Source organism: Chiloscyllium punctatum, chromosome 25, assembly GCF_047496795.1.
Source record: "Chiloscyllium punctatum isolate Juve2018m chromosome 25, sChiPun1.3, whole genome shotgun sequence".
Classification (NCBI taxonomy): domain Eukaryota; kingdom Metazoa; phylum Chordata; class Chondrichthyes; order Orectolobiformes; family Hemiscylliidae; genus Chiloscyllium; species Chiloscyllium punctatum.
In genome coordinates, this window is record NC_092763.1 from 39,019,390 (window position 1) to 39,047,369 (window position 27,980).

Below are 27,980 nucleotides of genomic sequence, written 5' to 3' on the forward strand. Positions count from 1 at the left end.
GGTAGATATGGTAGTTAAGGGGCATATAAGATATTTTCTTTTATTAATCAAGGCTTTGAAAACAAGATCAAGAAGGTTATGTTGGAGCTGTATATGATGTTAGTTCGACCTCACGTGGAATACTACCTGCAGATCTGCTGGCTACACTACTGGAAGAATGTGATTGTACTCGAGAGGTTGCAGAGAAGATTCACCAGGATATTGCTTGGGCTGGTATAAGTCAGCTATGAGGAAAGTGTCGATAGGCTGGAGGTATTTTTCTTAGAGTAGAGAGGCTGAGGGGAGGATCTGATTGAGCTGATTGGACATAGACAGGATACAAAGGGAGAAATATTTCCCCTTAGAGGTCAACAATCAAGGGGCAAACGTTTAAGGTAAACATCAGGAAGTTTGCAGAGGATTTGAGGAAACAATTTCTTTTCACTCAGAGGACTGTGGTTATTTGGAATTTATAACCTCAAGTGTGGTAGAGGTGGGAACACTCAGGACATTTAAGAACCATTTAGATGAGCACTTGAAACACCAGTGCATACTGGGCTGAAAGCCAATGTTGGAAAGATTAGATTACCTACAGTTTGGAAACAGGCCCTTCAGCCCAACAAACCCACACCCACCCTCCGAAGAGTAACCCACCCAGACCCACTTACCCATGACTAATGTACCTAACACTATGGGCAATTTAGCATGGCCAATTCACCTAACCTGCACATTTTTGGACTGTGGGAGGAAACTGGAGCACCCGGAGGAAACCCACACAGACACAAGGAGAATGTGCAAACTCCACACAGACAGTCACCCAAGGTGGGAATCGAACCCGGGTCTCTGACGCTATGAAGCGGCAGTGCTAACCACTGAGCCACCATGCCGCCCCTGGATTAGAATGAATAGACTTTGATGACTGGGAGTACAGACATGATGGGCTCATGGATTTCTTTCTCAACTGTAGAAAATCCCTGAATCCCTGACTGGTATGCTAAATTGCCATTGGAATTTTTCATTAGCATTGAATGCAGACTTTCAGTTAGGCTGTTCTCTGCAGTAAGCATTTCAATGGACATATCCATCAGCTTTCTTCTTTAGCATGGCCATCAAAGTCGTCATCTGAGTTCTCTGTAGTAGAGCTTGTTGGAAATGGTTGCATTGTGATAATGGGAAGGAAATTAAGAAGTTTTCCTGAAGAAGTGAAGAGGTTAGGGAGAAATTAAGCATCCTGACACTATCAATAGCTTTTGAGTCAGAAAATATTATGGGATGGGGGAAAGTGGGATGAGAGAAGGACTTTCATGTATAAAATATATTATCACATTCAATTAACTTGCTCTGCCCGTGAGCGCAGCAGAATAAATGGTCTTTCCCAATAATGTACAGCACCATCTTTTATGTTGGGTAAGGGCATACCTCTTTCCTATTGGTTTGTTGCTGAAGTCTTTGGTTTTGCATCAACTTCTACTGAAAGTGAGAGGAAAGTGTGTTAGCCAATATCTTGCAATCTGTTTGAATGCTGTGTATGACATAGTTATATACATCCACTGGCTGTTATTCAACCTCTGAGGTGCAAGTCTGCAGTTTACAAAAGTGTGAAGCATAAATTTAGATATTTGCCTGCTCAGAGATGTTCTGACACACCTCTGGAGAAGCTGGGTTTTAAACCCAAATCTCCTGGTTCAGAGGGAGGGACACTACCACAGCACCACAAGAGTCCTACTATTGTATAATGTGAACAGCTGGGCTGGTTTTTGCAGTCCCCCATTAGTCACAACAATTATCCCTGCAGTAGGGCTGACACTAAAATCAGTTATTTACTTTAAATTAGTATTTGGATCAAGTAACAGAGATGTTATGACAATCATCTGGAGCAGATGGGACTTGGACTTGGCCTCCAGGCTTAGAGATAAGGACACTACCAATATACCATAGGAGCTTCAACATAGCCCTACTAAGGTCAGAGACCTAATTGTTCATAACTAAGTGATGGTGGTGTGGTATGATGAATTAGGCAGTGTCTGTTCTAAAAGTACTTTTTTATTAGGACATGGAATCTGAAGATGGATTCATTAATTTTCATTACTGCTTTGAGATAATTATACTGGCTTCTTGCACTAAGACATTCTCTTCGAGCTGCATTCCTGGCATTGACCTGCCTGACCATCTGTTGTGACTGCTTTCTGAGCAAGTCCCTGGAGCAATTCCAGCATCATTGAGGATGCAAGGCACATTTCTTGTGTTCATCTCTTCAATCATAAGCTTCCAGAGATGTATCCAAAATGCGTTGGTATCATCCATAGCCTCTTGTCAGCTATTATCAATTGTTGTAATTTCCAATAAACTTTAGCAGTTGCAGGAGCCCTAGTGCATTCAGCGATCCTTTTTAAGAGGTGTAGGTACCTTAAAGCAGTACTCGACCCTCACAATATTGCACCCTCTCCTAACGCATTCAACCAGTTGTAGAAGACGACAAGGCTGACTGCTTGTAAATATTAATCTGTAAGCAATACAAAATTGTCATATTGTTTGCATTGAATCAATGAATGTTGGTTAATTATGCATCACAATTCCTATGTCTGTTTTCCAATTTAATCCTCTCCCTTATTTTCTTTTTCTAAAATATGAAAATACTATCTACTTGAAATTTACAATTATTGAGCATAATTGAGAATTTTTATCTTAAAATTTCACAGAAGTACATAACCCCAGGCCCTTTCAAAATAGATAATCTATTTTGCCTCAACTATTACATGCTGAACTTAATGCTATCTTTTTGTGAGTCATGACAGTGACTCTCAAATCCCTCTGTGCTGTAGTTTTTATCCATATTCAGCTTCTCTATTCTTCCTGCCAAAGTGCATAACCTCACATTTCCCCACATTATATTCCATCTGTCAAGCTTTTGCCCATTTGCTTGACTTGTATATAACCATCTGTATGTTCATTGTGTCATCCTTATCACTTGTCTTCCTACCTATTTCTATGTTATTCACAAACCTGGCTATAATACATTCACTGTCCTCATTCAGGTTATTAATATTTATTGTGAATAATTCTGGCTCCAGCACTGATTCCAGTAGCACAGGTTTCTACCCAGAGAATTCCCTCCACTTATACAACCCTCTGTCTCCGATTAGTTACTAGTTATCCAGTTCTCTATCCATGCTAATATACTAGTTCTAACACCATGAACTCCTATCGTATTAAGCAGCCTAATTTGTGGTGCCTTATCAAACACCTCCTGAAAACATTACAGATATATACATTAAATATTACATCCTTTCCTTCCCCTGTATCTATCCTGAAAGAATTTTATTAAATTTGTCAGGCATGACTTTCCCTTCATGAAGCTGAGATGACTCTGTTTGAATATATTATGTTTATCCAAACGTTCTGCTTTAAAACCCTTTAAAATAGAGTCTAATATGTTCTTAATAACAGACGTTAAAATAACTTGTCAATAGTTACCTGTTTTTGTCTCCTTCCACTTTTAATTAAAAGTGTTAAGTTGGTAGTTTTCCAATCCTCTGGGAGCTCTCCAAAATCTAAGGATTCTACTAGTGCATCGATTATCTCAGAAGCTGGAAATATGTAATGGGCCCTGAAAATGCGTCGCATTTGTAGAAAAGTTCAGTAGAATAGAGTTTGGCATGCAATTGCAGGATATACATTTGGCCAAATTTCATACAATTAAATGATAAATGCTAATGGACACTTTGTCTTGGTCAATAATATATTGAATAATGAAAATTTCTCGGTGTTTATATTCAGGACTATAGACTATTTCCAGTCAATTATATATTTAGTACATAGTACCATATTTGACTTGATTATAGACTAACACTTGTTTGTTAATGAGGTGTGGACAATGCTGGCTAGGCTAGTATCCTAATTATCCTGGAACTGAAAAGTGAACCACATCACCGGTGAATCCAGTTCCACACCAGGCTAGGTAAGAAATCTTTTATTCTCTCATGGGATGTGGGTGTCGCTGACTGGCCAGCATTTATTGCCCATCCCTCAATGATACATTTTTTTCCATAAAGAGCAGTAGTGGACCAGGTGGGGTTTTATAACTAATGGATAATAGTCACCATTAGACTAACTTTCAACTTTGTATTTTTATCAAATTCAAATTTCACATGTTTAAAATCCAAATCTCTGTCCCAAGAATGTGAGTCAGATGTTTTGAATTATGAGTTCAGTGTCATCATTAGAATGCCACTACCTCTCTCTTGATGAACTATATATTGGATAATGAGTGAATTAGGAATTGAATACTGAACACTTAACTATTAATTACATTATGAATATGAAAACCATATGAATTAATATTCAAATATTAAACGCATCTCTAAGACCTGTACCCAAGGCAGTCACCACTAAGTTTTAGATATTTTTAATCAATCCAGTTCTATGTTTTGTGACTTTAGGAGCAGTGGGACTTGAAGTTGTGCCTTCTGGTTCGGAGGTAGGGACCCTACCACATTGCTACAACAGCTTTTTCCCACTGCTTATGCATGAATGTCAGGTAGTTTTATCATTGTAGTTTGTTCAATTGTTTCTTAACTATTGATATTGCCTGAAGAATAAAATTTATGCACAATGAGAACCATCGAGAGCCAAGAAAACTTCAGCTTTCTCTATATTGATTTAAAAACAAATATTATAGGAAAAAGAGTTGAATCAGATTCATGACCATCAGCTCTATACTTTTCTTGAGCAGTATAAAAGTGAAAAGTCCAAGTTATTAGGCACAAAGTCAAGCAATCCAGCACCAGATCATCATATACACAGCCATATCAACAGTAAAGAGATTTTCTTAGCTTCAGACAGGGGTAACTGTCTACAGCCACAGGGTGGAAATCAGACTGTGCTCAGGCAGGCTCTTGCACCATGACAGAGGTTGCCTTGGAAACAGAACTTCTGAATTCTAGCCAATAATCTCTTCATACCTGCAGTTATACTAATGTTTGAAGATTTTTGAAGTCACCTGGAGGCAACAGTTTAACTAATGAATCTATGTAACCACAGACTAAGATATACTGTATAAATATAAACAGAGTCTCTTCTGAAAGAGTTTCATTCTCCCTCTGTTTTTTTCCCTTCTCTATTCAGTCAATGGTTGATTCTGGCGTGTAATTCAATGGGACCCTCCAGTTCATATCAAAAAATGCTTCTTCTTCACATGTCTAAATTGTGTGTGTATGTGTGAGAGAGAGAAAATTGACAATCAATTGGGTTATAGCCTCATTCATAATTTCTTCTTCATTAGTGAATTTAAGTGGCTGCATATGAAATACCTGTGATGGCACTGACAAAACGTTATGAACTAGATCATAACATTTGCCTAGACCTTTTCTAATGTTTCATTTCAAATGCCTTAGAGAAGTGAGCAAATTGTGGATTATCACGAGAGTACAATGTAAAAAATGGGGGAGCAATTAACTCTCATAGTTCTCTATACTATTTTGAACTCTGAATCTCTATTCCATATTTTAATATGGACTCTCTTCTGCAAATAACAGGAAGGACCAGGAGGTTAATGGTTGTGAGCAGGAATTTGGGTAACAGGTGGCCATAGCACAAAGGTACATTTGGGGATGGTGAGGTGTTGGGAGGCAGATGTCATTGGGAGACAATTGTGGCTGATGGGAAGAATAACTCTAAGAAGCCTGGAAAAGTATTCAAAGAATGCATTAAAAGATTTGAAATTCCTATACTGAACTTCTTCTGACTGTGGATCTATCTGATCAGGTTTCCCCACTACAGTTTGTGCTTCACCCTTGTTGCCTCCAGATGGGTTTTAAAATAATATCGCAATCAGATGTTTGAATATGTGAGACCCTCGTTTGCCTTGTAGGAAGCAGCCCAAATGTCTCACGCGATCTAAGTTAACAATGGGGCTAAAGAGAATAATTACTGCTTCACTCTACACAAAGCCTCGCTCATCCAGATTTCTGCAGATTATATTTTCTTTCACATAAATCTCTGTATTCCTTTCAAACATGTACTCACTATCACTGGTTGTTCCCACAATCAACTTTAAAAGTCCTTAATCCTGTCTTCAAATCACTCTAGTGTCTTTGCGATTTTCTATAGCTCTATGTTGCACATACTTCCTCCTCACCCACCCCCACTCCTGTTTGCTACTGCTGACAGAGCCTTCAGCCATCTGGAACTCTTCTTTCTGCTACTTCTTTCTGAATTTTAAGAAGACTTCTCAAATATATTTCTTTGACCGTATCTTCACTTGCCCCAGCTTAACATCCCAACAAGTGTTGACTACTCTTTCCTATAAAATGCTTTGAGATGTTTAGGTACATGCAATATGCTATGTAAAGTAGTTGAATGCTTATCCTGTATTTCAGTTGTCATTTAAGCAAGCTGCAGTCTCAAACACTGCACTGTAAAAGCTGCTTGATTAAGTTTTGGCTGATAAACACCTCAGGTAATCATTATTTTCTAATTAATTTTCTGAATAAATTAAGCCTAAATATATTTTTGAATATTTATTTTGATTTATTTTGTGCCAGCTGCTTTCGAAGCAGTGGTGCTTTGAGGATTTATTTAAATAAATTACAAATCTGCCAGCATTAAATTAAATATTGCAAGTAAAGAGAATGCAAATTTACAGAGCAGAAAGTTGTTTGTTATATTTTGTCTGTATGAAAAATTGAATTTAACAGTTTTTTTAATTAAAAAGTGATCGATGCAAGGAATAATATCTATAATTCTGTAATTGAGTCATTTAATAAAAATCTGTTTGCTGTGATAAGCAAATCTACAGACATACCATCTCAACTGTCAATATCTTTGAACCTCTAGTAACTACAAATCCAATTCAAAAAGTAATTCATTTTCTATATGCATTTACCCATTTATTTCATTATGTTGAATAATTGGAAGATGGCTAATTTCAATGGAGTGAGAATGGATCTGGCCTGTGTAAATTGGAATCAAAGTTTGGGAGGCAAACCTATAACAGAACGTAAGAGATGATTTGTCTAAGGCAGGATACGTCCTGATAAGAGTGAAAGGTAGGATAAAGAACACTAGAGCTACGGATTACATGAGGGAGAGAGAAAATAAGATGAAGCAGGGAAGGTGCATATTGGGCGGCACGGTGGCACAGTGGTTAGCACTGCTGCCTCACAGCGCCAGATACCTGGGTTCAATTCCCGCCTCAGGCGACTGACTGTGTGAAGTTTGCACACTGTCACACTGTCTGCGTGGGTTTCCTCCAGGTGCTCCGGTTTTCTCTCACAGTCCAAAAATGTGCAGGTTAGGTTAAATTGCCCGTAGTGTTAGGTGCAGGGGTATATGAAGGGGAATGGGTCTGGGTGGGTGCGCTTCGGCGGGTCGGTGTGGACTTGTTGGGCTGAAGGGCCTGTTTCCACACTAAGTAATCTAATCATAATGGATGTCAGGTTAAGAGTATAATGGAGCGAGCATGAAAAAAATGTTTAGAGTTTAGTCATGAAAGAGATGAGAAGCAGAGAGAATGAGAAGAAAATTTGAAAGGGAAAACAAAAATCTTCTATAGGTACAATAGAGAGATGATGAAATAAGGGTAGGGACCAATTAGGGATCAAAAAGGATATTTTCACATGGTCTATACAGTTGAGATACTAATGTTTCCAGGTGCTTCAAATATTGTCTTTTACTACTAAGATGCTGGAATTCCCTTAATGTATAGGGATTTTTGTTGCGCCTTTGCCCCTAGCTATTTGTTAAATTGTCTTTCCATGTCCAAGCCTGAATAGTGCGGTCTGTGGATCTTAGATTTGTTGGTTACCTGATTGATGTAATAATACATGTTTCACTCCTGTAAGTGATTTCACAAAGGCTTGGATGTAATTTTTGTTTTTTTTTTGAGAAGAAATTCTGTGAAGGAACATCAGTATGAGGAGGCCATTTGGCCTATTTAGCTTGCACTGTCACTCAATGAGGTCGTAGTAATCTAATAATGGCTTGAACTCCACTTTCCAGCTTGCTTTTATAACTCTGGCCTCTCTTGTGGATTAATATTACGTTTAACTCAGCTTTGAAATTTTTAATGATCCAGCCTCCACTGTTTACTGATTTTTCTCTCAATTATGTACTTGCAAACTATTAACAGAAATTGTTGGATCTGAGTAGTTGTGATGACTACTGTCATGTCAAAATAGAAAATTAAATCTTTTTCTTCAGATGAACGATAAGATCCTGGGAAGCACTGCAGATCAGAGAGTTCCTGAGGTACATGTACACCTGTCCCTGATGCAGATGGATAATCTAGTTAAGAAGATATTTGGGATACCTGCATTTATTATTTGAGGCTAGACTATTGTGATTCTGGAATCCACATTGTAGTATGAATGTGATTGCAGTGGAGATGATGTGGAGGAGATTTACTGGGATAATGCCTGGGCTGAAGAATTTTAGATGTGAAGACAGATTACATAGAATAGATTTAATGTAAGGAGCAGAAGGATTTGAGGAGAATTGAGGAAACACCTGTTAACCCAGAGATTGATGGGAATCGAGAACTCTGCCTGTAAGGATGATAGAGGCAGAAACAATTGTAACATTTAACAAGTATATAGATGCACACATAATCCAAGATGGACGATGGGAAAAGTTTTTGGCTGTAAGAGCTGCTCCTTTCTTTGAGGTATTTTAGGTGTTGGAGGTGATTTCCTTGAATTCCAGGAGCAGAAATGACTGTTTTATATGCTGTTGCATTGTTTTGGAACTTTGGGAAAAAAAAAGTCAAAACAACAGCAGTTTAAAAGGGAGAAGAACAGACAAAGGAAGCACATGGTAAGGACAGTGCAGGAGAGAGAAGGAGAAAGAGAGAGAGAACTTGCACAGTTACTGCCTTTGCTGTTTGAATTCGTGTATCGCTGGACATCAGAGTGCATCTGGGAAAATTAACAAACAGTGAAATTCACAACTAATCTTGGAGGAACTATTGGGCGAAGTTCACAGCACAGAATCAGATAAGTTAATTGTTGTTTTAAGTCTGTCCAAGAGAAAGGCTGCAGTAGTGAGTATAGTGGATTCTTTCTTGATTATATGTTTTTGGAGATAAGTCTCTTGATTAAACTTAAAATATAAGCCATAGCTATTAATTTAACCTGGGACAGTGTTTGTAGAGGAATAAGACAGTATTATTTTCTGGGTCTGTAGATTGTGAAGGAGCAAAAATGGCCTTTGCAGTGATATGTACTTCTTGTCAGATGTGGGAGTTTAAAGAGAGTTTAAGGGTTACTGTGGATTATATCTGCCATAAATGCTGTTGGATGCGAATCTTATCAGATTGAGTGGATCAGTTGGAGAGACAGATAGAAGTGATGAGGAATTTGCAACAGCAACAGTATGTGATGGATGACAGTTAAATGAAGGGGGGAAAGTCTCAGATACAGTCACATAGATGGGTTAACTCCAGGAAGGGTAAGAGAGGTAGGCAGCGAGTGCAGGAGTCTTTTGTGGATATACCCATTTCAAACAGGTATGCTGTTTTGGAAAATGTAGGGGGTGATGGATTCTCAGGGGAACGTTGCACGAACAGCCAAGTTTCTGGTATTGAGACTGGCTCTAATGCAATGAGGGGTATGTCAACTTCCAAGAGATCAATTGTGTGAGGGGATTCTGTAGTCAGAGGTACCGACAGACGTTTCTGTGGCCAGCAGAGAAAAAGCAGAATGGTGTGTTGTTTCCCTGGTGTCAGGATCAAGGATGTCTCCGAGAGGGTGCAGAATGTTCTCACTGGAGAGAGGGGCCAGAAAGAGGTCATTGTCGACATTGGAACCAACGACATTGGAAGGGAAAAGGTTGAGATTCTGAAGGGAGATTACAGAGAGTTAGGCAGAAATTTAAAAAGGAGGTCCTCAAAGGTAGTAATATCTGGATTACTCCCAGTGCTACGAGCTAGTGAGGGCAGGAATAGGAGGACAGAGCAGATGAAAGCATGGCTGAGGAGCTGGTGTATGGGAGAAGGATTCACATTTTTGGATCATTGGAATCTCTTTTGGGGTAGAGGTGACCTGTACAAGAAGGACGGATTGCACCTAAATTGGAAGGAGACTAATAAACTGGCAGGGAAATTAACTAAAACTGCTTGGGAGGATTTAAACTAGTAAGGTTGGGGTGGGGGGTGGTGGGACCCAGGGAGATAGTGAGGAAAGAGATTGATCTGAAACGGGTACAGCTGAGAACAGAAGTCAGTCAAGCAGTCAGGGCAGGCAGGGACAAGGTAGGATTTGTCAGAATCATTGGCGACCTTTAAGCGGCAATTGGATAGATTAGATTATTTACATTAGATTAGATTAGATTAGATTAGATTAGATTATTTACAGTGTGGAAACAGGCCCTTCGGCCCAACAAGTCCACACCGACCCGCCGAAGCGCAACCCACCTATACCCCTACATCTACCCCTTACCTAACACTACAGGCAATTTAGCATGGCCAATTCACCTGACCTGCACATCTTTGGACTGTGGGAGGAAACCGGAGCACCCGGAGGAAACCCACGCAGACACGGGGAGAATGTGCAAACTCCACACAGTCAGTCGCCTGAGGCGGGAATTGAACCCGGGTCTCTGGCGCTGTGAGGCAGCAGTGCTAACCACTGTGCCACCGTGCCGCCCGGCAGGTACATGGATGGGTGCTTAAGCTAGGACAAATGTTCGGCACAACATCGTGGGCCGAAGGGCCTGTATTGTTCTATGTTCTATGTTCTAATAAATTAAACTGCATTTATTTCAAAGCAAGGGGCCTAACAGGGAAGGCAGATGAACTCAGGGCATAGTTAGGAACATGGGACTGGGATATCATAGCAATTACAGAAACATGGCTCAGGGATGGGCAGGGCTGGCAGCTTAATGTTCCAGGATACAATTGCTACAGGAAGGATAGAAAGAGAGGCAAGAGAGGAGGGGGGAGTGGCATTTTTGATAAGGGATAGCATTACAGCTGTGCTGAGGGAGGATATTCCCAGAAATACATCCAGGGAAGTTATTTGGGTGGAACTGAGAAATAAGAAAGGGATGATCACATTATTGGGATTGTATTATAGACCCACCAATAGTCAGAGGGAAATTGAGAAACAAACTTGTAAGGAGATCTCAGCTATCTGTAAGAATTATAGGGTACTTATGGTAGGGGATTTTAACTTTCCAAACATCGACTGGGACTGCCGTAAAGTTTAGATGGAGAGGAATTTCTTAAGTGTGTACAAGACAATTTTCTGATTCAGTATGTGGATGTACCTACTAGAGAAGGTGCAAAACTTGACCTATTCTTGGGAAATAAGGTAGGACAGGTGACTGAGGTGTCAGTGGGGGAGCACTTTGGGGCCAGCAACCATAATTCTATTCGTTTTAAAATAGTGATGGAAAAGGATAGACCAGATCTAAAAGTTGAATTTCTAAATTGGAGAAAGGCCAATTTTGACGGTATTAGGCAAGAACTTTCAAAAGCTGATTGGTGGCGGATGTTCGCAGGTGAAGGGACAGCTTGAAAATGGGAAGCCTTCAGAAATGAGATAACAAGAATCCAGAGAAAGTATATTCCTGTCAGGGTGAAAGAGAAGGCAGGTAGGTATAGGCAATGCTGGATGACTAAAGAAATTGAGGGTTTGGTTAAGAAAAAGAAGGAAGCATATGTCAGGTATAGACAGGATAGATCGAGTGAATCCTGAGAAGAGTTTAAAGAAAGTAGGAGTATACTTAAGAGGGAAATCAGGAGGGCAAAAAGGGGACATGAGATAGCTTTGGCACATAGAATTAAGGAGAATCCAAAGGGTTTTTACAAATATATTAAGGACAAAAGGGTAACTAGGGAGAGAATAGGGCCCCTCAAAAATCAGCAAGGTGGCCTTTGTGTGGAGCCACAGAAAATGGGGGAGATACTAAATGAATATTTTGCATCAGTATTTACTGTGGAAAAGGATATGGAAGATATAGACTGTAGGGAAATAGATGGTGACATCTTTCAAAATGTCCAGATCACAGAGGAGGAAGTGCTGGATGTCTTGAAATGGTTAAAGGTGGATAAATCCCCAGGAGCTGATCAGGTGTACCCCAGAACTCTTGGGAAGCTAGAGAAGTGATCGCTGGGCCTCTTGCTGAGATATTTGTATCATCAATAGTCACAGGTGAGGTGCCAGAAGACTGGTGGTTGGCAAATGTGGTGCCACTGTTTAAGATGGGCGGTAAAGACAAGCCAGGGAACTATAGACCAGTGAGCCTGACCTCGGTGGTGGGCAAGTTGTTGGAGGGAATCCTGAAGGACAGGATGTACATGTATTTGGAAAGGCAAGGACTGAATCGGGATAGTCAACATGGCTTTGTGCGTGGGAAATCATGTCTCACAAACTTGATTAAGATTTTTGAAGAAGTAACAAAGAAGATTGATGAGGGCAGAGCAGTAGATGTGATCCATATTGACTTCAGTAAGGCGTTTGATAAGATTCCCTATGGGAGGCTGGTTTGCAAGGTTAGATCTCATGGAATACAGGGAGAACTAGTCATTTGGATACAGATCTGGCTCAAAGGTAGAAGACAGAAGGTGGTGGTGGAGGGTTGTTTTTCAGATTGGAGGCCTGTGACCAGTGGCGTGCCACAAGGATCGGTGTGGGGCCCTCTACTTTTTGTCATTTACATAAATGATTTGGATGCGAGCATAAGAGGTGCAGTTAGTAAGTTTGCAGATGACACCAAAATTGGAGGTGTAGTGGACAGTGAAGAAGGTTACCTCAGATTACAACAAGATCTGTACCAGATGGGCCAATGGGCTAAGTGGCAGATGGAGTTTAATTCAGATAAATGGGAGGTGCTGCATTTTTGGAAAGCAAATCTTAGCGGGACTAATACACTTAATGGTAAGGTCCTAGGGAGTGTTGCTGAACAAATAGATCTTGGAGTGCAGGTTCATAGCTCCTTGAAAGTGGAGTCGCAGGTAGATAGGATAGTGAAGAAGGTGATTGGTATGCTTTCCTTTATTGGTCAGAGTATTGAATACAGTAGTTGGGAGGTCATGTTGCGGCTGTACAGGACATTGGTTAGGCCACTGTTGGAATATTGCATGCAATTCTGGTCTCCTTCCTATCGGAAAGATGTTCTGAAACTTGAAAGGATTTAGAAAAGATTTACAAGGATGTTGCCAAGGTTGGAGGATATGAGCTATAGGGAGAGGCTGAACAGGCTGGGGCTGTTTTCCCTGGAGCGTCAGAGGCTGAGGGGTGACCTTATAGAGGTTTACAAAATTATGAGGAGCATGGATAGGATAAATAGGCAAAGTCTTTTCCCTGGAGTTGGGGAGTCCAGAACTAGAGGGCATAGGTTTAGGGTGAGAGGGGAAAGATATAAAAGAGACCTAAGGGGCAACCTTTGTCATAACTCATAATGTTGTCAGTTGATTTACCTACAACATTATGAGTAAAGAGCTTGTATTAGAAATCTAGCATCTTTGTGAATGGATCAGGGTACTTTTCTGTATAAGAATTGTATTCAGTTTTGTTGGACACCCCAAATGGAGGGCAGGTAACACTATTCTCTCGTCCCTTCTTTTGCACGTTGAGCCATACTCCAGTTAGTGCTATTAGATGGAGTTAATAGGTAGAAACCCTTAATGCATTATATAAAATAGAATCAAACCAAACATCTGAGAACTAGCTGAATTTATATATGCCTAGGAGCATGACAATTAAGTTCATTTCACGTTTCAAAAAGTCACATAGCTCTAGCTTGATGCCACCTGCATTAGTTTATGTTCTGGAGGAGGTAGTGACTGACCTGAGTTCACTGTGCTCATGTTTGACATACGGGTTGTTCTTCTATAATACACGTTTTCTCAATGCAAATTTGCTGTAATGTGATTGAAGAATTGGGAAAGCTATTTCTGAAGTGTGCACTTTTAAAACATGTGTTGTCTGTAACATGATTACATCACCAACATTTTAAGTGCTGCTTCCAAAGTGCGATTGTTTTATAATGTGGGATTGCACAAGAACACAGCCATCGCATTATAGAAGAACTGACTGTATTAACTGGACATAATCTCAGCCCACTCATTGCACAACTGTGGAAGGAGCCCAAGTGAGAGGCTTCACCTTAAGCTTCATTTCAGTGGCAGATAGTAAACCTGAAGAAACATGTATTCTAGTTAACATTTAAAATATTTATCTAATTTCCTTTCTACCTTGAGGCCTATTTTTAATTTAAAACTCTTACTCAGGCATACCTTAAAAGTTTCATTTTAAAATAGAAATGTTTTGTACAGAATGTGCTTTGAACGTAATGAATGCAAATTTAGGATAAAACATAAAATGGGTCATTCTATAAACTTTAATTGTTTAAAGTGAACAATTACCAATAGATCAAAGACAACAAATGAATTTGTGATGGAAAAGTGCTGTGGACTAATCTGCTTGAATTTTTTTGCAATAGTTGTTAATCTGGCGGATAGGAAACTAGCTAGAATTTGTTAAGAGTTATATAAGAGAACGCCAAATATTTAATGGGTAGAGAAGTGAGCTTTTGGAAACAATAATGCTCATGAGATGATCAAATTTTCTGAGAGGGAGCATTTCAGGAACAGTGATCAAAATTCTGTATGTTTTAAGTTACTTATAGATAAGGATAAGAGTAGTCTTCGGATGAAAGTATTAAACTGGGGAAAGGCTAAGTACCATAATATTAGGCACAAATTGGAAAATATAAATTAGGGGCAGCTATTTTAGTGTAAATCCACACCTGGCATGTGGGAAGTTTTTAAAGGTTAGTTTGTTGAAGTTCAGGACCAGCACATTCTTATGAAAATGAAGAATAACGATGGCAAGATTAGAGAACCTCGAATGACAGAGAAATTGAAAGCTTAGTCAAAAAGAAAAAGGAGGAATACATAAGATTTAGGAAACTTAAGACTGAGAGAGCCCTCAAAGACTGCAAGAGTAGCAAGAAAGCAGTAATTAGGAAAACTAAAATGGGTCATGAAATTGCCTTTAGCAAACAGGATTAAGGAAAATCCCAAGGCACTTTATATGTATAAGGGGCAAGATGGTAGCTAAGGAAAGGGTAGGACTACTCAAGGACAAAGCAGAGAAATTAAGTATGGAGCCAGAGGAAGTGGGGTGAGGTCCTTAAGGAATACTTTACACTAGTATTCAGAGAGGGGAAGAATATTGTGGATGGTGAGTCTATAGAGGAGGATGTTGAAATACTAGGCATGTTCATATAAAAAGAGAGAAGATGATGGTGTTTTGAAAAGCATAAAGGAGAAAAGTCTCAGGACCTGACGGGATCTATCTCAAATGCTAAGGGAGACAAGTAAAGGAATTGCTGGGTCCTTGAATGAATTTTTTGTATCCTGTTTAGACGCAGGAAAGGTCCTGGAGGCTGGAGAATAGCCAACATTCCTTTGCTTTAGAAGGGCAACAGTGATAATCCAGGAAATTACAGGCCAGTAATTAATAAGGAAATTATTGGAGAAGACTTTAGGGATAGGATTTACACACATTTGGAAAAATATGGACTTATTAACAGTAAAGATAAGAATATGGACTTAAAGGGGATTGATGAGGGCAGGTTGTTAGACATTGTCTGTATGCACTTTGACAAGCTCCCTCATTGGCAGGCTGATACAAAAGGTGAAGTCACACAGGATCCGCGGTGATTTGGTAAGAGGTCTGCAGAACTGACTTGACCATAGAAGACATGGAAGGGTATTTTGCCAATTGGAGATCTGTGACCAGTGGTGTTCCACAGGAATCAGTGCTGGGGTCTCTATGTATATATGATTTGGAAGAGAATGGAGATGGCCTGATTAACAAGTTTACAGGTGACACAAAGATTGGGGAGCTGCATAGAGTGAGGAGGATTGCCGGAGGATGCAGCAGGATGTAGAAAGGTTGGAGACTTGGCAGAGAAATGGGAAATGGAATTCAATAAGGTCAAATGTGAGGTGATACATTTGGGAAGATGTAATGCGGAAAAGAAATATACAGTAAATGGCAGAAACTTTAGCAGCATCAACACTCAGAGATCTAGGTGTACTGGTCCATAGTTCCCTGAAAGTAGCAACACAAGTGGACAAGATGGTCAAAAAGGCAGTTGTCATGCTTGACCTCATTAGTCAAAGCATAGAGTTTAAAAATCAGCAATTCATGTTGCAGTTGCAGAGAACTTTAGTTCGGCCACATTTGAAATACTGTGTATAGTTCTGGTTGCCACACTCCCAGAAGGATATGGAAGCTTTGGAAAGAATACAGAAACATTTACCACACACACACAGAGGCTTGGTCTCACTCTCTCTCTCACACACACACACACACACACACACACACAGAGGCTTGGTCTCTCTCTCTCTCTCTCTCTCTCTCACACACACACATACACACACACACACACACACACACACACAGTAAAATCAGAAGTCATTTTTCTGAATTGATGTCTTCAATACAGTATTGTATTTTAAGTAAAGGTCTTCTGGATGAATGTCTCAGTATTCCTCCATATTGAATACCAGTTGGAAGAACACTAAGGATAAGGGCACAGAATATACTCTGGGTGGAGACTTCAATATCTATTACCAAGAGTAACTCAAGGACAAAACTATTCATCAAGCTGGTTGAGTCTTAAAGGACATAGCTGTGGTAGGTGGAAAGGGAATGAACAAGAGGACAGAACATACTTGGTTTCATTCTCATCAATCTGCCTGCCATGACAGAATCAGTAACAGCGACCACCACATAATCCTTGTGGAAACAAAGTCTTTATATTGAGGAAAGCCTGCAGTGTGTTATGTAGCACTATCACAAAGCTAAATGGGATAGACATAGTTTGTATCCAGGAACTCAAAACTGGAAGTGCTGTAGATCATTAGCAGCAACAAATGTGCTTTAAAACAATCTGAAACCTTATGACCCAACCTATCCTCACACTGCCATTACTATCAAGCCAGGGTATTAGCCCTGGTTAAATAAAGAGTGTGCAGGAGAGCATGCCAGGAGCAACACCAGGCAATCCACAAAATAGGACTACTTGTGTGCCAAATAGCATACAAAGCACATGCTCGGGTCAAGAGATTTCATAACAGATCAGATCTAAGCTCTGCCTACCTGCTACATTCAATCATGAATGGTGGTGGACTATTAGATAAAGAACAGGAGGTGGGGGCCCCACCAATATTGCCAGCTTCAATGAAGACAAATCAACCCAGCCGTCAATCATCAATGAAGTAATGGAAGGAGTCAAAGCTCTGCGAATTAAGGGACATTTACAAAGGAATAACCTGCTTACTGACACATGTTTTAGGTTCTGCCAGGGCCACACAGTACCTGTCTTCATTACAGTCTTAATTCAGACATTGAAAAAGAGCTGAATCCAAGAGAAAAAAATTAGGATGAATGTCCTTGACATCAAGGCATCATTTGAACATGTGCAGCAACCCTAGCAAAACTAGAGTTAAGGTAAATCTTGCTCAAAAGTGCCTGCTGTTTGGAATCATATCCAGCACTAAGGAAGATGATTATGTTGTCGGAAGTCAATCATTTCAGCGTATGGCATAATTGCAGGATTTTCCTTATCTTGCTGTCCTAGACACAACTATTTGCAGCTGTTTCATCGATGCCCTTATAAATGTAATAAGACTAGAAGTGGGGATGTTCACTAATTGCAGGAATTGCAAAATGTCAGATACTGAAACAATCCATTTCCAAATGTTATAAAACCTAGACAACATTCAGGCTTGGGATGATAACTGCCAAGTACTATTCATTCCATGCAAATGCCAGGCAATGACTATCTTCAAAAAAAGAGAATCTAACCATCAGATGTTGAGGGTCAATTGCTTTACTATCACTGAATCCCCCACTATCAACATCATAGGAGTTATAATTGACCAGAAACTGAACTAGATTGGCCCTATAAATAGAAATAGAAATAAAAATGCCCGAAACATTGATTCTCCTTCTCCTCAGATGCTGCCTGACCTACTATGCTTTTCTAGCAACACACTCTTGAGTCTAATCTCCAGCATCTGCAGTCCTCACTTTCTCCTGGCCTTATAAATACAATGGCTAACAAGAACAGTTTGGAGGCTAGATTCCCTGCAACAAGTAACTTAGCACCTCTCTCACCGATGCCTGTCTGCTATCTACAAGGCTCAAGTCAGGAATGTATGCTAACCACTTAATTATGTTATTCATTTACATATTTAGTTTCATCTTTGTAAAATGTGTTAATTTTACCACCAGTTGCTAGAATGTGTTGAACCACAGGAACAGAATAAAAGTTACTAATTTATCAGATGCTCATAAATAATTAGTTTTTATGCCTATAGGAAAGAGAGAATCAATTCCTGTTAACGGAATAAGTTAAAAGGTAATAGCAACAGAGCACCTTGTTCCCTTAGCTCCCTTAATCAGCTAACTCCAGCATTCTGTTGTAGGTTGTGATCAGTGCTAAATCACACTATATTGTCTTGTTTTATGTGTTTCTAAACCAAAAAGCCAAGTGAACGTAATAATGGCCTGTATGCCTTAGACTGCAATAGAAAGCTGCTCAACTACCACCTTTAGGGCAATAAATACTGACCTGAATAGCAAAGACCACGTCCTATGAATACATTATATGAAAAAAACAACTAATGGTTACATACCTGTCCAAAGAAGTAAGAATATATGTTTCAGTCTGATGATCTTTTGTCAGAGGTCGAATAATTATTTATTTATGATTATAGTTATCACTGTTATATATATATTTTATTTATTTTATATCTTTACCGTTGACTTCTAATGAGAACAACATCAGTAAATTGAAGGGCTGATGAAGACTTTTTGCCCGAAATGTTGATTTTCCTGCTCCTTGGATGCTGCCTGACCTGCTGTGCTTTTCCAGAACCACTCTAATCTTGACTTTAATCTCCAGCATCTGCAGTACCCACTTTTGGCTACAACATCAGTAAAGGCAACTCACTAAAACATCTCTTTATTCAATGCGTTGTGACATTTTGCAAAGTTGTTTTGTAGGATGATATTTCTCTGTATAAAAATGGAAAAATTGGCATTTAAACTACGTTGCACCTGCCAGCATTTTGTAGCAAAGTTTTAAACAACTCAACGAAATATCATTTGGTTTCAAAATTGTTCAAACTATATTTTTTAACAAAAGAAATAGCCAATAATTTATTTGTAAGATTTTCAAAATCTTCATGCAACTAGCTTCACAATTAAGGAACATGATAGGCTTTCATAAACTTGGAGTTAATCTTGCATTTTGTTTTGTTTGGTTAACAACAAATTGGCATTGTAAACGATTCATCTTTCATCTGATTACGTTCATTCATAGAGTTATAGAGCTGTACAGCTTGGAAACAGACCCTTTGTCTGCAACGATCAGGCATCCTAATCTGATCAAGTCCCATTTGCCAGCTTAAGAACATCCTTCCTATAGAAGGGCAACCAAAATTGTATGCAGCATTCTAAAAGTGTTCACATCAATGTCCTATACAGCCACAACATGACATCTCAACTCCTATACTAAAAGCTCTGACCAGTGAAGGTAAGCATGCCAAATACCTTCTTCACTATCCTGTCTAACTGCAACTCCACTTCAAGGAACTATCCACCTGCATCCCGAGGTCTTTTTGTTTGGCAACACTCTCCAGGGCCTTACCAATAACTGTATAAGTCCTGCCCTGGTTTGTCTTACCAAAATGCAACACCTCACATTGTTCTAAATGTAACTTCACCTGCTACTCCTCGACTCTTTGCCCATCTAATCAAAATCTTGTTCACTGACATAATCTTCTTCACTGTCCATTACACCACCATTTTGGTGTCATCTGCAAGCTTACTAACCATAATTTCTATATTCATATCCAAATCATTTAGATTACTTACAGTGTGGAAACAGGTCTTTTGGCCCAACAAGTCCACACCGAGCCTCCGAAGAGCAACTCACCCAGACCGATTGGTCTACAATTACCCCTTCGCATAACACTATGGGCATTTTAGCACGGCCAATTCACCTAACCTGCACATCTTTGGACTGTGAGACGAAACCGGAGCACCCTGAGAAAACCCACACAGACACGGGAGAATGTGCAAACTCCACACAGACAGTTGCCTGAGGCGGGAATTGAACCCGGGTCTCTGGTGCTGTGAGGTAGCAGTGCTAGCCACTGTGCCACCGTACCGCTATATAAATGATGAAAAGCAGTGGACTCAGCATTGATCCTTGTGGCACACCACTGGTCACAGAACTCCAGTCTGAAAAACAACTCTCCACCACCACCCTCTGTGTCCTACATTTAAGGTAATTTTGTATCCAGTTAGGTAGCTCCCCCTGGATCCCATGTGATCAAACCTTACTAACCAGTCTGCCACAAACTTATCACCTGAATAATACTCATTGTGCGTTAAACAAGAGTTTGCATAGTCAAGTAATGAAGGTGGACTTCATTCTCTGAAAAATGGAAAATGTTAAGAAATGAAGCATATTTCTTTCTGTGGTACAGAATTAATATAGTTATTGTCAAGTACTGGCAAGTCAGTTTTCTGTTCAGATGACTATCACAACCTGATACAATGAACTCAACCAGTGGAATCATTTCGTAAAAGATACAATGGACTCTACAGGCAATTCCCAAATTTTGAACTATTGATATATAGAATAATGACACTTCAGAATTTTATCAAATAGATCGTATTCAATCCCTATTAACAATTGTCCTAGTATCAACAATCAGCAGCTGCTTCATCAATGACCTTCTATCCATGAGGTCAGAGGTCAGAGGTTCACTGATGATAGCACAATATTCAGCATCATTCATAACTCCTCAGATTCTGAAGCAATCTACATCCAAATCCAGCGAGACTTGGACAATATCTAACTTTGGGCTAATAAGTAGCAAATCTAAATCTAAACAAGAGAGAATCTAATTATTGCCCCTTGACATTCAATTATATTACCTTTGCTGCAGTCCCAGCAATCAACATCCAGGGAGTTATTATTAACCTGGAACTGATCTAGACTAGCCATATAAATACTGTGGCACAAAAGCAGATCACAGGCTAGGAATCCTGCAACAAATAACTCATGTCCTGACTCCCAAAGACTGTCCACCATCTATAAGGTACAAGTCAGAAGTTTGATGCAATAACCACAACTTGACTAGATGGATACAGCTCCAGCAACACTCAAGAAGCTTGACACCATATTCACAAGCATTCACTCCCTGTAGCACTGACACTCAGGAGCACCTGTGCAAAACATACCATCTAATAGAAGCCCTTCAGAAATTCACCAAGGTTCTTTAGACATCACTTTCCATCTAGAAGGACATGGTCAGCAGATACAAGGGAACACCACCACCTGCAAGTTCCCTTCCAAGCCCCACACTATCATAACTTGAAAATATATTGCTGTTCTTTCACTCTCGCTAGATCAAAATCTTGGAACTCCCTCCCTAAAGACATTATGGGTGTGTCTAATGCATGTGGATTGCGACAGTTCAAGAAGATAGTTCACCACCATTTTCTCCCAGGTAATTTAGGGTGGACAATAAATGGTGCAAAGACAGTGATGCAAAAACAATGATAGAATTTTAAAAAGCTTAAGATTCGAATAGAATTCACAATTCCAGACCATCTTCCTCCAACACTATCAATCTGAAATGATTAATGTAACAATATTAGCAAAATCAATATTGAATTGGCAGTCTGCCAAAGTGTTGCATCAATCAATTTGTGGTGCAATTGTAATATCCTTTTTTTTAAGCCAGGAGGCTTGGGTTCAAGTCACATCTGTTCCAGAGGTGTGTAATAACATTTCTGAACAAGTTGATTAAAAGTCGTTTTTTTCCATCAATAAAGTAACTTTCAGTTGTTTGAGTCAATTTCTACCTAAGTGTATTAATTTTCTTACATAGTCAACTGTCACAGCTTACTTATTAACAAAAGGTTTTAACAAATATATTTATAAAACTATTTTATTTCTAAAGTCATCACTCTTTTGAGGACATAAAACAGGAAAGACTATGAAAAAGACAACAAAAATTGCTGTTTGATCTTCAAGCTTTTCAACCATTGAATTCTTGTGTCTACTTGTTGCTGCCATTAATCACCAAACAAAACTGTTTCTCCAGGAGAGAAGCAATGAATAACACCCTGAGAGTTACTTTTTTCTGAATAGTAAGAAGTTAGTTTTGATACCTATCTCCAAATCGATTTAGTTCTAGGGTGAACCTGATTGTGAAATATTGCAGGAACAAGGATCTGATTTAATCCATCAGACCACCTCAGACTGATTTGATTTGTAATGATTTTAGGAGACAATAACTTAAAAAATTGAATCAGTAAATTGGTGATGCCAGTGCACCAAATTATCTTGCAGATTGTTCCACATGAGTGTATGAGATAATAGTTTTAAAAATTTCCAGCGTATTCCCTTGGCACCCATTTGGAGTTGTGTCATCCCTTTTTCTGTTGAAGGTATACTGAAAAAGAGAGATAAATACAAGGATCAGGTGGAATCAAGGCTAGAGAAGGATGTTGAAGGTTAAGGGACCTGATTACCAAATATTTTGATCTTCATACCCCAAAGGAAATATAATTATTTTTGTAATAAATTGTCATTGATGTTAATAAATTTACAGCGTCAGTTTTATAATAATTTCTCTTCGTGATGATCTTCATCACATTCGTGAATAATTTTTCATGATTGCTAAGCCCAGGTTGAATCTAAGATCCTACAGTATGCAAAACAATCCCTCATGGAAAATGGTTGCGGCGTGAGCTACAATAAAGTTTATGCATCTGAACTGACCACAGCCCAGCTGCTGGAATGAGAGCTAACTATAAAAACCCTCAGTGAAAGAGATTTCAGATCAGTTTTTAATATGTATGAATCCAAGACATGAAGAAACTCATAAACATTAATATTATGTAATTCTAGGGGAACTATGTGGAAGCAGATTCCGAATAACTTCGCTCTGAAGTTAACTTGCGCTAGTTTTTAATATTGACACAGCTATTTTGTTTATCAGAGAGGAGCATGTTCAGACAGATGCTCAGAGTGAAGAGAATCCTGGACCATATTTAAATAACATTGGACAATTTGCTTTCCTAACCTGACAACATTGACATCATGGCTGTAGGTGGGGTTGGGAGTCACTCACTGCCCAGGATTGAAAGAAATGACCTTTGGTATAATGTTAACGTTGGGCAAGAACGTTGCTAACCAGTGGCAGCCTAGCAAGGCAAAGTTGAATCTGTTGAGGCTCAAAAGCCCTTTGTAAGGCTTGCAAAAGTATTCATACTTCCCAAATTATACAAGTGTTTTGCACAAAGTTCTCGATTAAACTTACCTCTTCCAGTGCCTCCTATTGTAGATTGACTATTAGTTGGTTTTCCCCAGAAAGAATCTTCAGGTTCTGGAGGCAGGAAGGGAAATTAAAGAGGTGAGGTGGTGCCATTCCAAAATCCCACCACCTTCTGGAATCTGCTGGAATTAAATTCTGCATCGGAAAGTCCAAGCTCAAATTCTAGTCTCCAGTGTAAACTAATCTCTTAAATGATATTTAAAGATGCTTAATGGCCTATTCATGCCTAGCCTGGAATTGTTTCAATCCCAGGTCAGTAAAGAACAAAGAATCTGCTGACGTGACTAGTAGTCCATTGTAGACAGGCTATCAGCTTGGAGCTAGGCCTGTTGATCTGCACTAATTTGTGCATGATCAAGTGAATGGACATAGGACAGGGGTAGAACTGTGCTGCCATTGATTTCAATCTCCAAGACCTCCCTCTCCCCACAGTACCAACTCTGTGTAACATCTCTCTCCTTTCCAATAACCTTCACCTGTACCATGCCACTCCTCTAGCCTGGAAGGGAAGGAAGCTTGGAGGGGTTTGCACTAATAGCAGCAATGACCTTCCACATGGCACTGCCAAATGCCAATGCTGGCTCTAGCTGGCAGCTCTGGCAAATAGGAAGGAAGGAAGATCACCAGTGCCCATTTGGGTGCTGATTGCCAGAAGATCCAGTGGGGGTTTGGATTGTAACAGGATGTGAGATTGGCTGCAGCTATGCAACTGGTCAGGCCACTCTCAGCATGTCCGGGGTCTCCACCTACAAATGTCTTGGGTGGTGAGGGCATTCTAAGGCCAACAGTTTCCACATTAGGGCAAGCTTCCTCCATCTTCTCTGTGGAACCTAAACGTATGCCTAAATATTGTGGGAGAGATTGAAAAAAATAATCCTTACATAAATGGGATGGCTGACACTTCAGTGGAAACATAATACTACATTAGTATATCCTCACTTTGCATCACCTGTGTCATTGACTGTCATTTTAGCTGAAGTTATAAGAATGAATTTAGAAGGGAAGCCATGCTTTGCGGAACACTATGTTATAACCTTGTCTAAAAGATACCTGTTCTTTCTGATGGCCCACACCAGCATAAAGTTTTGCTATGATTAAATGAGGAGCTTCAGCTGTTGGGAAGACTCTTTCTATTTGTAATCAGATTAGGTTCCCTACAGTGTGGAAACAGGCCCTTCGGCCCAACCAGTCCACACTAACTCTCTGAAGAGTAACCCACCCAGACCCATTTCCCTCTGACTAATGCACTTAACACTATGGGCAATTTAGCATGGCAATTCACCTGACCTATACAGCTTTGGACTGTGGTTGGAAACCCACGCAGACATGGGGAGAATGTGTAAACTCTATACAGACAGTTGCCCGAGGCAGGAATCGAACCTGGGACCCTTGTGCTATGAGGCAGCAGTGCTGACCACTGAGCCACCATGCCAGGTAATATTAGCTTACTTTTAACAACGGGAGAAGTGAAGAATGTATAAACTGGTAACTTACGCTTGCAGCTGGGATGAAACAGTGCACATTTGCCTAATCCTGCAACAAATAACTCAAATAAAGCAACTTCTCAGTTATGTGATCGGAGAGCAGTTGCAGTATGCACAAACAACATTTTAATATTGTCTTCCAAGCAATGGGACACGGAAGTCTCCAAGAAGAAAGGCAATAGAATGACTCTGCCAGTCCTTATACAAAGTAGAGGTTGATTCCAACATACAGTGTACAAACTATGTGGCACACACACAGAAGGAGATTGTTCCTACCACATTTACAATGGGAACTGCTCCCCATTCCCCCAACCCACCTCACAACTCTACCTTCCAATTAGTCAAGGAAGGTAGCATTATAAATATGATATTGCAAATGCTATGGTGGAAGATGAAAGTGAGGTGAAAATTTACAGCTCACTTGACAATATTTCTGCTGGGAGAAAGTGAGGACTGCAGATGCTAGAGATCAGAGTTGAGAGTGTGAGAAAAAAAACACAGCAAGTCAGGCAGCATCCAGGGAGCAGGAGAATTGAGATTTCTGCTGCACAGCCTTTCCTAGAGTTACTTGTAATTATAAACAACCTGGTCAAGATTTAATTTAATTGAGATAGTTGGCCACTACATGAGGTTCACATACAAATTCTGTGATAGCAAATTTCTTTAACCTGCACTGTGTGAGTATTTGTTTAATGTTGCTGCTTCTTGACAGGATTCACATCACACACAACTAGAGCCCACTACCTCAGACAAAATTCAATTACTCAACATGCTGTATGTGTGCTGGCAGCCATTTTTAATTTCCATTTGTGCAATCAAGATTTGGAAGAGGATGAAGGCATTACAAGTAGTATTGTGTCTCAAAGTGAGTTTGTTAAATTGGGTTCCCATTTCTCCCACGCTCCAAACCATCATGTTTCTTCCTGCCTTACATTTTCATCAATCCCATCAAGTTCAAGTCTCCCTACATTCCCATTCAATGTTTTTGTTTAACTCTTCATCTACCCACTTTACCCCTGAGCCCCAGTACTACAGTTCAGTCATATCAAATATTGTAATTCAGTATCCCTGCATCAAAACTAGGATGGTGTAATGGTCAATGACCCCCATCTCTTAGCACAATACTCATTGTCCTTCAATTCTCTGTTGTCTCCCACTCATGAATGTTCATTCCCCCACTTTGCACAACCATTGTCCCTTTTGCATCCCAGCATGCTGACTTCAGTCCTCCCAAACTTCCCCACCATAGCAGTGGTCTCTGATAACCTTCCACCGATGTTCGTTGCATGGACCCTGGGGACTGATTGTGGCACACCCTGTTGATTGATCTGGAATGAAACGTTGATTCTCCTGCTCCTCGGATGCTGCATGACCCGATGTTTTTTTCCAGCCCCACACACTCTCGACTCTGATTTTCAGCATCTGCAGTCCTCACTTTCTCCTGGAACGACAGCTGTCTAATGACTGATCAGACTCCTCACTGATATCTATGCAGATGTCTGATTGAATTACCTTTAATGCCTGGACTGGTTGAAGTCAACCTGCAGAACTGACCATGGTCCATTCTCTGTTCTATAATTATACACAACTGCTGAGGAGGAGGTGGTGACACAATGGACAAGAAATCTCAAGCTAATTGCAGGTGAATGATGAAATTTGAATTCAAGATTTTTTAAAAATCTGGAATTAAAAGATAGTATTTTAGTGGCCCTGTAACAAATGCTAATTTTCACAAAGTCCATCTGGTTAATTAATGTCCTTTGGAAAGGAAATCTACCATTGTTACCTGGTCTGGCCTACATGTGACTCCAGACCCATTCTATTGTGGTTGATTTTTAACTGCCCTCTAGACAATTAAGGATGTCCTAGCCAGTGACACCCACATCCCATGAACAAAGTCTTGGCTGGCCGAAGTAGCCAACTGATCATGTCCAAGCCTCTGGATAGAAATCAGACAACGCCCTTGACTGACTGTGCTTATACCTCCCAACTAAAAGCAGTCTCAAGTACTTGCCTGAGGACTACACCACCTCAGACCTTGAGACAAGGACATTTGTGGTTGAAGCATGTTCGGTGTATTTGCCTATAAGCAGCTGGCACATCCTGCAGGTATTATATTGACAGAGTGCAATGTCATACAGAAATATGTCCACCCCTTTCACTGATTCCTGGCAAACACAACTAGTTGCTTGCCCTTCTGTCTGCATTAAAAGATAAGGCAAGGTGAAAGTACTGTAAGCCTGTAGGTTCTGAATGATATGGCAAAGAACTATCTAATATGAAGCCTGCTGAAAAATATTGATCCAACACTTTTCCTGGTGTTCCACGATTATTTCCTCTGCATTATACCTCCAAGTGGCCTAAGTTCACTTTGGCATCTGTTTCTTTTTATATAATTAAAGAAGCTCTAATAGTGCATTTCTATATTACAAATGGCAACCTTTCAGTGATGTTGTTCACAGGACAAGTCTTGTTCAAAAGTAGTAATTCATGGAATTTTTGTGTGCATCTTAGCAGGTCAACAGGGCATCAGTTTAATATTTTATCTGAGGAAGAGTGTCTCTGATAATGCAGCACTACCTCAACACTATAGTGAGTCTAGAGCCTACATTATGTATTAACTTGGCTGGGGAGGAGCAGGTGAAATTGATACTATTACTTTTTGAGTGAGAGATGACAGTCTTACCCCTGAGCCAAGTTCGTCAGTATATTTAACAAATAACAGAATACATTGGATCTTGATTATCCTTGAAGATTTTGAACTGTTGTCATGCTGTCTGTCGTTTCCTAACTTTTTAAAGTTTTTATTTAGTTAATTAAGTATTTGAAACTACTTGAATTCTGAACTTTCTAACTAATGGTTGTTTTGTATTCTGGTTATGTTCTGCTGTGCCTACGGGCTGTTCTAGCTGTAGCTGCCATTCAGCCAGTATCCAATTATTAAAAAGCCCCATTAGTCTAACCTCAGCTACACTGTACATTCTTGAATTGTTATCAGTATCCGGTTATGTAAAAAGACTGGGAATTAAATATTATTTAAAATAGTCAACTGACAATTCCACTAGCAAACAGATTGCCTCAAGCTGAAGCTTTCATATTTTGAGAAAGGAAAAATTTTAGTAGAATGGAAAGACCTT